A 10,904-nucleotide genomic window follows, 5' to 3' on the forward strand; every position below is an offset into this window, starting at 1 on the left:
TATAGGTGGGGCGTTAGTTATGGGAGAGCCTTTAGTAGATAGGAGCCCTCGTTCCTTCCAAATGGCAGCATGTGAGTGGATGATGTGAAAAGTATATTTAGAATCAGTGTATATGTTTTCTCTCTTGTTAGCTGTGAGGGTAAGGGCTCTAGTTAGTGCAATAAATTCTGCCTTTTGGGAAGAGGTTCCCGAGGGGAGAGGTTGGGATTCAATAATTTTGGTGTCAGAGACAATTGCATATCCAGCTACGTTTTTTCCTTCTTATGTCACGGAGCAGCTGCCATCGAAATACCAAGTAAAGTCAGAATTGACTGCAAAAAATAAGAATAAAGATTATTTCCCGATCCACCCCCCCCCCCAAAAATAAAGGGGTTGAGGAAATAAATGGGGTTGGGAGAAAGGGGGCATCAGTTCTTCTAATGCCTCTTTGCAAGTATGGATAGGGGGCTCAGAAGACTTAGGGATAAGGGTGGCAGGGTTGAGAGTAGGACAGCGTTCCAAGGAGAACTCGGGAGATTCGAGAAGGGTGACATGAATTAGTTGGATGCGTGAAGGGTCATGGATTTGTGAGAAAGTAAGTCCTTAAAGTCATGTGGTGAACAAATGACAGTGGGTGCTCCAAAAGTAAGTTTTTCACTTTCCTGAGCGAGGAGTGCAGCTGCTGCCAGAGCACGTAGGCAGGCTGGCCATCCTTAAATTGTGGTATCTATTTGCTTTGATAGATAAGCGACAGGGGTGAAGGAGGGGCCTGATTTTGTCCCAAAACTCCTAGGGCAATTTTGTGTCTCTCAGTAACGTAGAGTACAAAGAGGGGAGAAAGGTCAGGAAGTGTTAGAGCTGGGGCTGAGAGAATGGCTTGCTTAAGGGTGTTAAAGGCTGAACAGATATTTGATTTTAGCTCTAGGGGTTCTGAAAGATCTCCTCGGGTGGCTTGATATAGGGGTTGCACCAAGAGAGCAAAATTAGGAATCCAGAGGCTTGGATGTCCAGATAACCCCAAGAAGGACAGGATCTCTGTTTTTGATGTAGGGTGTGGTAGGGTGAATATAAAGGACTTTCCACCAGTAGTAATATATCTTTTTGTTGGTGTTATAAGGACTCCGAGATAGGTGACTCTAGGAAGAGAGAGCTGAACTTTGGCAGGAGATACTTGATAACCTCGATCAGCTAGAAAATCGAGGAGTTATTTAGTGTGTTGTTGAGAGTGTGTAAGCGAAGGACTACACAAAGGAGGAGGTCATCCACATATTGGAGGACAGTACTCAGAGTGAGGTCAAGAGAGGTTAGGTCTGATGCTAGAGCTTGGCCAAAGAAATAAGGGCTAGCACAAAAGCCTTGGGGGAGGACTGTCCATGTCAGCTGTTGGGATGATGATTGTCTGGATCAGTCCAGGTAAAGGCAAAGAGGTCTTGAGAGTCTGGGTGTAAAGGATAGCAAAGAAGGCATTTTTGAGGTCTAGAACAGTGAAGTGGGTAGTGGAAGAGGGAATGAGAGAGAGAAGAGTATAGGGATTTGAAACTACTGTGTGCATGGGGATAACAGCCGCATTGATAAGTCTCAGGACCTGGACCAGGCGATAGGAGCCATTTGGGTTTTTGACAGGTAGGATAGGGGTGTTATAGGGAGAGTGAGTTGGGCACAAGAGGCCCTGACGTAGGAGTTTAGTGACGATAGGCTTTAACCCTTGTTGATGTTTTTGGGAGATGGGGTATTGTGGTTGATTGGGGGATTTAGAGGCGTCTTTGAGACAGATATGAATTGGAGCATGGTGAGAGGCAACAGATGGGTTATCTGTATCCCAAACTATGAGGTTTAGGGATGAGGAGGGCAATGGGGCAGGGGAATAGAAGGTGGGGTTGAGGAGCGGTAGCCAGGCTAGATCAGAGCGTGGGCTTGGGATAGTAACAGAGGCTTCAAATTTTGAGAGAAGGTCTCTCCCAAGGATAGGAGTGGGGCATTTGGGGAGTATGAGAAAAGAATGGGAAAATGGGGTATTTTGAAGTGTGCAAGGCAGAGGCTCAGTTATTCGTGGTGTAGATATTAAACCGTCAACCCCCATAAGAGAGACCTGAGAGACCTTGGTTTTTCCAGAGTAGGCAGGCATAGCAGAGTAAGTGGCTCCCGTGTCAATGAGAAAGGAGGTCGGCTTACCTGCCACTGTAAGAGTTAAGTTACCCTAGTCTCCGTAGAGGTGGTGAGAGTGGGGGCCTGGGGCCCTGGGCACCTTCAGTCTTCAGCAGAGGGTCCGAGGAGGCTGGGCAGAGCTGGGTCAGAGGACTCCTGCTCAGGACCAGGAGGGGATGTCTGGATCCCTAGAGGGGGATTTGGGCAGTCGACCTTCCAGTGTCCCTTTATGCCACAGGTGGGACATGGACCTGGAGGGGGCCTTGACTTTAGGCATGAGGGGGCCCAGTGGCCTTCTTTGCCACATTTGAAGCAGGGCCCACGTGGCTTCCTTTCTTCCTTCCTTCCTTTCGTTCCTTCCTTCCTTCCTTTAGCCATGTAAGGCAGTGGCTAAAAGGTGGTATTTGGCGTGATCTCATTGGGCCTTCTCTAGCTTTGCCTCTTCTTCCCGATTATTGAAAATCTTAAAGGCTATATGTAAAAGGTCTCATTGAGGGGTTTGAGGGCCTTCTTCTGCCTTTTATTAGTTTCTTTCAGATATCTGGGGATGACTGGGAGATAAAATGGGTGTTAAGGACAATGATGCCCTCCACTGAAGTGGGGTCTAATTTTGTATATTTTTGTAGGGCTTCCGTTAACCTGTCTAGAAATTGTGCCGGGTTTTCATCTAGTCTTTGAGTTATTTCCCAGAGCTCATCAAAGTTGACAGCTTTATGCCCTGCCTTTTGAAGGCCCACAATGAGGCAAGCAACCATATGATTACGGGCTGCTTGTCCAGGTCTCTCTGCCTGATAATCCCAGCTGGGATCACCTAGGGGGACAGCCATTGCCCCTACAGGCTTAGTGTTCTCTGTCCTGTGTATCTCATCAGCATGCACCTGAGAGGCTTGCCATACTCGTGTGGAGGAAAGTATGATGTAAATATCATGCCAGGTTAAATCATAAGACTGGGTAAGGTACTTGAATTCTTTTAGATAATTATCAGGGTCTGAGGAGAAGGAGCCAAGATGCTTTTCAGCCTGAGATAGATTGGTGAGGGAGAATGGGACATGAACCCAAATTATGCCTTCTGCTCCAGCTACTTCCCATAAAGGGAGGAGTGGAGCAGGGAAAGGAGTGGGGTCTTGCGGTGAAGTTTCCTGTTTTAAAGTTGTTCAGGACTGGGTACGGGGAGGGGATCTCGGGAGGTCCGGGTAAAGCCTTGGGACCCTCGGGGTAGAGGGTGGGTCTGAGGTCTCCAATCTTGCACAGGCAGGGGAGGGGGGTTGGGAGCTGCGCGGTGGCAGTGGCCTGCACTTGAGAAGGCGGGGGAGGGAGGAGGGGACGTAAGGTGGAGGTTGTGGAACTGGATCTGGAGTGGCTGTAATGGGATTGGGAGTGATAGTGGGTGGGCTGTGGTCGGAAGGGTCAAAGGAAGAAGAAGAAAAATCTGAACAGGGATCAGGAGACATTGTATTAGGAGGATGTGGCCCAGAGTGGGCTAAGAGTATTTGAGAAGTAGAACAGGATTCACAGAGGGAGGGTGGAGAGCGAAGAGCGAAGAAAGCCTGAACGTAAGATATTTCTAACCACTTGCCATCTGGGCAGCAGAAGTTACCGAGGTCCCATAGAATATTATAATCGAGAGTTCCATTTTCTGGCCACTGGGACCTATTATCAAGTCTGTATTGTGGCCAGACAGTGTTAGAATAGTAAATAAGTCTTTTTGGTCTTATCTCTCCTTGGAAGCTCAAGTCTTTTAGGTTTCAGAGAAGGCATCCTAGAGGAGTAGATTTTGAGGGCTGGGACTGAGAATTTCCCATTGCGGCCAAATAGGGAGGTTAGACAAGGGCAAGAGAAAGTGAGGAGAAAGGTCCAAGAGAAAAGGCGTCCCCGGTCTCAGGGCTTTCTCAAGAGTAGTAATAGTCTGTTTTGAAATAGGCATCCCCTATTTCAAAGTCAGATGGGGCACAAGGCTGAGGGCCCGAGGGCCACTGGGACGTGGGGATCTTCCTGCCTAGCACTAGGACTTGGAAACTAGGGGGGAGAGAGAGAGGTGGGGGAATCTGAGGGAATGGGATTTCTCTCACCCTTGTAATCAATGGATAAAATGTGGGCCAGTATGTGGATGTCAGTCCAGCAAGGCAAGTGGAGAGTCCCATCCCCATCCCGGAGCTCACTTCAGTTTCTTGGCAAGATCCAAGGGAGGGGACCACTGGAGGTGGAGGAGCCCACCCAGTTGCGGTGGATCTTCCCTTCCAGGTTTCAGCCCCATAATGTAAGGCGAGTGCAGAGAAAAAGAGAGCAAGCCAGGCAGTCAGGCAAGAAATGGGAAATTTATTAGAGGGAAAAGAGAGGGTGACTGGCCCTTAAGGAGAACCAGCGTCCTCCCTTTCTGACGGGGTCTTTCTTATACCCCACCAATGAAAAATTCTCTGAAAGGATGGTTAATTTCTAGCCTGTAGTTGAGTCCTGTGGTCACATAGCCAGAGGTCTGAAATCTGGTGGTCTCGCAGCTTTGAGAAGATAGGGTCCCAGTGAGAAAACAGAATGTCATTTGGGCAATTTGGTCAGTCTCAAGGATCACTGTGGTTTTATTCTTTGTTTGCGAGGTCAATATAAGAAGCCATCTTAACAATGAGACCCCAAGTAGGCCCTATCGAATCTGCCTGTGTACAGCCTCATACATCCCATTAGGATTATTAAGATCGGTCCCAGGAGCTATCCGTTCATGTATTGTCACTGGAAATGCCATAGTCACAGCCTCCAAGTCACCCTCCTGTCCAGCCCACCTTTCTGGAAGGGTGACAGAACTGATGTCTGTCACAAGGAAGGAAAAGCTTGAGCCGCTCCAGTGGTTAAGAGTGGAGGGGGAGGAAGAGGAGGCAGAGGAAATCCGTCTTCCCTAAACAAAGACGAAGAAGGAACAGCAGCTCTAAGAGCCTCCTGCATTTTTTGCTCTACCCCCTCGGGCTCTGCATATTCAGGTCCTCCCTTTGATGGGGTTTCACATTCATCTTCACTCCCTTCTGAGCTTTCTGGGGTCTGAAGAGGTTCTAAAACGGATTTTATCAGTGCCCAAGTTGACCAGATAGATACAGGCAAAGAAGTTTCTCTAATTCACTACTTAACCTTCTCCCATGTTCTTAAATCTAAAGTACCAAGAGAAGGGAACCATGAGCAACGCTTCTCAACGGTTTGTAAAAGCTCCAATAGCTGGCCCTCACTTATATTTGTTCCCCTCGCTTTTAAAAGCTGCCTTAAGAGGCATATATATGGCCGGTATTGTTCCGAGCTTTCTGAATTTCCCATGCTTAACCCCGGTTTCAATGCCTGAGAGAGTGTTACTTACTGCAAAGGGGGATTTTCAGAGTCCTCACTCCACTCCTCCTCAGGACCGTGCGCCAATATTTCAACTTTAGCTTCGCTCTCTCGGCAATCCTTCACTTTCAAGCCCCACTTTGGGCGCCACTGGCTGTGACCAGCACAGCAGGTAGGGATCGAAAGGGGTTAACGCACAGTTTGGGAAAAAGGAACTAGAGACAGAATTAAAGTTTTAAAAATGGGACTGGGGGACTCAAGACTTCTTGGATCAAGAGCCCTGTTCCTTGGAGCCACATCACTTCTATTTAGTGTCTCAGCATGCAGAAAGTATCTGTTGTGCTACGATAAAATCAGCCTCCTGTGTCCCAGGTCACGTCTCCCATTTTATTGATTACTTTGAGCTATCTTTGTTATTTTCTTGTACAAGGAGTATCACCCAGCTGGAGGTCATAGACCCGCATACACTTTGGGAAAACATCTTGGTGTGTGAACAAGTAGCGTTCTGAACTTGCGCTGACCTGGCGTTCCAAGGTCCACACTATGCTTTTCCTTAGCTTAGCAGGGCATGACGATCCCAACTAATCAACCCGGTGTACTTTTGTTTAGATTATACTGTATTGCTATATTTTGCTTTTATTCTTTTCCCATGGTGTTTTTCTCACCGCTTAGCCAGAGCAACAGGCGGCTGATTATTAACCCCTGCAGAACGACAAGCTTTTTTCCCCCTTCCTTGGTGGGAGTGTGACCAGCTTTCCTAGTACACTTTCTTATCTATTCTTATATTTAGCAATGATAAGAAGAATAATATTTGCTCAGCTCCTCCTCACCCCACACTTTACAGAGCAGTTGCATACACTGCACATCATTTACTGTACCTCATTTTGTTGAGTAGGTATTATCTTTGTTACATCCATATTACAGTGGATGCAGTTGATGATGTTGAGACTCAAAGAAATGAAAGGCTTTGTGCACAGTTACACAGCTGAGTGAAAGTGAGGAAGCCAATCCTTCTGATTCCAAACCCCATTCTTCTCCCATGGGTGGAAGTAGTACAAGCAGCCCCAACCCATAAGGATTGAGAAAGTGGATGATCATAAACTGGAGTGCACAGGGCAAAGTGTGTGTGTGTGTGTGTGTGTGTGTGTGTATTTTCACCATAAGAGAGTGTTTATCAAGGGATGAGAGGCAATTGCCTTAGTGCAATTAGTGATGTTTCTGCAGCCCTGTGCCACAGCCAAGCAATTGGTACTAAACCTGATGGCCTGCTGGTTGACTCAAGTCCTCCACCACAATGTCTAACCCACCTGAGGCTTACTCTCGCTGTCCCGAGATCTCAGTGGCAGCAAGGTGCACACTCTTGATCACATGGGACAGGAAAAGATAGCCATTTCCTACCTATATCCTTATTAAGAGATGAACACCCTCTACAGTCTTCCAGAGCTGGGGTGGGGTTGGGTGTAGATACGGAGAAGGAGCTCAGCTGGCACAGCCAGTCCAGACTTCACTTCTCTGCCTTAGGAGAGAAACGACAGTACAGCAGCTGGATTTGCATCCACCATTTGGTGTCCAAAAGCCACAAACATGACTTTTGGCTGGTGATTCCTCTTTACAATAAAGCAATACACAATGGTGGTACAGTGGAACGGGAAAGTTACCTGGCATGGTAAAAACGATGCATCCCACCAGTTCTCCCACGGCTTTCTCATCTCCACTTTGGTGCCAACTGCACTTATAGAACTGTGTCCAGCCTGCATGTGGAAGCACAGAAGCTGATGTGGATAGACTGTGGGCTATATTGACGAAAACTCTAGCACAGCAGTATAATTGGGGCCCTGCCCTAGGTACAGCTTCTTCCACTCTCCTGGCATGTCCACTTCTGGCAATTTTCTTAAAACTGATAAATCAGAGGCATTTTTTTTTTCTCCCTCAGAATTAGAAGAGAAGGTTTTGATTGGAAGCCTGGATGAAGAATTTTTGGCATCATGGTTTTCCTGGTGCTTGGGGCCTGGTGCTAGGGTCTGGCCTGGATGGCCTCACTCCCAGCTGCTGAGGTTCTGTACCTAGCCCTGTGAGATTCTTCCGAGAGATGGCAGTGGGCTTTGAGGGTATCAGCCACGTGATGAGGAGAAGGAGGAGCCATTTCTCCTCTACAGGCAGTATGAGATAGATGACCAGGGCCCTGTGTTGAGGCCCTCTGCTGTTGATGATCTTCAGAAGTTTTCACACAATGTATTTCTTAGCTATATGAAGCACAAGCTGGGATCAAGATGGCTGGGAAAACTATCAATAATCTCAGATAGGCAGATGACATCACCCTTATGGCAGAAAGCGAAGAGGAACTAAAGAGCTTCTTGATGAAAGTGAAAGAAGAGAGTGAAAAAGCTGGCTTAAAAGTCAACATTCAAAAAACTAAGATCATGGCATCTGGTCCCATCACTTCATGACAAATAGATGGGGAAACAATGGAAACTGAGAGACTTTATTATTTGGGGCTCCAAAATCTCTGCAGATGGTGACTGCAGCCATGAAATTAAAAGATGCTTGCTCCTTGGAAGAAAAGCCATGACCAACCCAGACAGCATATTTAAAAGCAGAGACATTATTTTGCTGACAAAGGTCTGTCTAATGAAAGCTATGGTTTTTCCAGTAGACATGTATGTATGTGAGAGTTGGACCATAAAGAAAGCTGAGCACCGCAAAACTGATGATTTTGAACTGTGGTGTTGGAGAAGACTCTTGAGAGTCCCTTGGACTGCAAGGAGATCAAACCAGTCAATCGTAAAGGAAATCAACCCTGAATATTCACTGGAAGGACTGATGGCAAAGCTGAAGCGCCAATCCTTTGGCCACCTGATGCAAAGGGCCAACTCATTAGAAAAGAGCCTGATGCTGGGAAAGATTGAAGGCAGGAGGAGAAGGGGATGACAGAGGATGAGATGGTTGGGTGGCATCGAGACTTGATGGACATGAGTTTGAGCAAGCTCCAGGAGTGGTGATGGACAGGGAAGCCTGGCATGCTGCAGTCCATGAGAATCTAATACATAGATTCTCATAGATTCTCTGGCTACTGTAACAAGTTACCGCAAATGGTTGGTGAGAACATCAGGAATATGCATTTTCTCACATTTCTGGAGGCTAGAAGTCTGAAGCAAGGTATTGGCAGGGCCAAGTTCCCTCTGAAGGCTCCAGGGCAGGGTCCTTCCTTGCCTCTTTCTACCCTCTGGTAGTTGCAGCAATCCTTGGTGTTCCTTGGCTAGTGGACATTTCACAGATGAGAATATAGTGTATAGGATTTGAAGAGACAGTTCTATAAATGTATGAAAGTGGAAATCACAGTAAAATATCTGGCCATAAGTGGAAAAAAATAAGAAAAAGCACTATATATATAGTCTTCCTACGGTCACTAAGCTTGTTGAAAAAATATTGACATTGTCAATGGTTTTGCTTCTTTACTTCAAACTATACAAAAAAAGCAAAGGCTAAATGATGAGGACTCCTTGTCCATTTATGGACCACCAGTTACGGGTGAGGCACCAATGTAGGATCTGGGGACCCACCCCATCTCGTCAAAGCTATGGTTTTCCAGTATTCATGTATGGATGTGAGAGTTGGACCACACAGAAAGCTGAGTGCCGAAGAATTGATGCTTTTGAACCGTGGTGTTGGAGAAGACTCTTGAGAGTCGCTTGAACTACAAGGAGATCAGACCAGTCAATCGTAAAGGAAATCAACCCTGAATATTCATTGGAAAGACTGATGCTGAAGCTGAAGCTCCAGTACTTTGGCCACCGGATGCAAAGAACTGACTCATTGGAAAAGACCCTGATGCCGGGAAAGATTGAAGGCAGGAAGAGAAGGGGATGACAGAGGATGAGATGATTGAATGACATCACCAACTTGATGGGCATGAGTTTGAGCAAGCTCTGGGAGTTGGTGATGGACAGAGAAGCCTGGCATGCTGCAGTCCATGGGGTCGCAAACAGTTGGACACGACTGAGTGACTGAACTAACTGATTTCTTAGTTGTAGATCCCAAGCCTCATACCAAAGGTCAGCGTGCCTCAGTCCATGACTGAGGTTTTCTCAGGGACTCTGTCTGATTTTATGGAGCTAGAGGGAGGAAGGGGGTGCGGGTGATCCCTTGGGAGTTCTGAGGAAAAGTTCATTGTGTTGGGAGCTCGGGGTCACAGGGTAAGATTGGCCAGCCTTCCCTCATCACCCTTCTTTTTCCTCCCGGATAACTATCTTTTGCATTGCATGATGATCTCCCATTCCCTAATCTGACATATGGGTCGTTTGTACTCCTTCAGCACTCCTTGCACAGCACACTCTGTCTTCTTTTAGGGGGCGGGATTCTTGAGATGAATATTTGAAGAGAACAGCAGATATACCTGCTTTCTGCTCACAGCTACCTTCCTAGAGGGTCATGCCAGAGGGGAGGGCAGCCTCAGAGCAGGGAGAGGAAGGAAGCAGGAAAAAGTGAACAGAAGGAGCTGAGAAACAGGCTACCATGTCTCTGGCCTTTGAAGCTATCCAGGGTGGGTGTCAGGAACTGGATTCTTCTGTGCCCCAGGGCTCCAGAGAGGGTGTAAATGCCACCTCCTCATGGTAATGGCTGCTCAGGGCCTGGAAAAGTCTTAACATTTTTGTGGATGATGATGATATGTATGTGTGTGTGTGTGTGTGTAAGACAGAGAGAGAGAATGTTTGTGTGCATAAAGGTGTTTGTGTGTGTGAAAGAACATATGCCTGTGTGTGTGACAGAAGATGAGATGGTTGGATGGCATCATCGACTCAAAGGATGTGAGTTTGAGCAAACTCCGGGAGATAGTGAAGGATTTGGAAGTGCCGAAGTCCATGGGGTTGCAAAGTGTCGGACACGACTGAGCGACTGAAACAGCAACAGTGTATGTGCTTGTGTGTGTTTGCAAGATAAAAAGAGAGACACACACACAGAGAAAGAGAGACACACACACACTCGCATGCATGCTAAGTCACTTCAGTTGTGTCTGGCTCTGTGGGACCTTATAGACTGTAGCCTGCCAGACTCCTCTGTCCATGGGGATTCTCCAGGCAAGAATACTGAAGTGAATTCCCTGGATTCCCCCAGGGAATCTTCCCCACCCACACAGAAACTGAAAGCCTGTTAGATCATTAGCTTCACATCTATGTACTCTAGGCCTGGGGAGACTGAAGAACCAGACTTAGAAATGCATCTTTAACCTTTCTTCTTTCTCAAAATTTGGGTACTTTTGGTATATATAACTTGCTTCTGCTTCGTGTGTGTGTGTGTGTGTGTTTGCGTGTGCCCACATAGGTGTGCATTTGTCTTACTGAGGATACTTTCTTTTGGTAATGTGTGTTAGTTGCTAGGTATCTGCACATGTGTACATTTCTGGGTGTCATATCCCCCTGCCCAGAGATTTTCTCTCTCCTTGTGTGGATATATACATGTGAAGGAGGGAGACTGGGACTACA

The sequence above is a fragment of the Bubalus bubalis genome, chromosome X (assembly GCF_019923935.1).
Source record: "Bubalus bubalis isolate 160015118507 breed Murrah chromosome X, NDDB_SH_1, whole genome shotgun sequence".
In the NCBI taxonomy this organism is placed as follows: domain Eukaryota; kingdom Metazoa; phylum Chordata; class Mammalia; order Artiodactyla; family Bovidae; genus Bubalus; species Bubalus bubalis.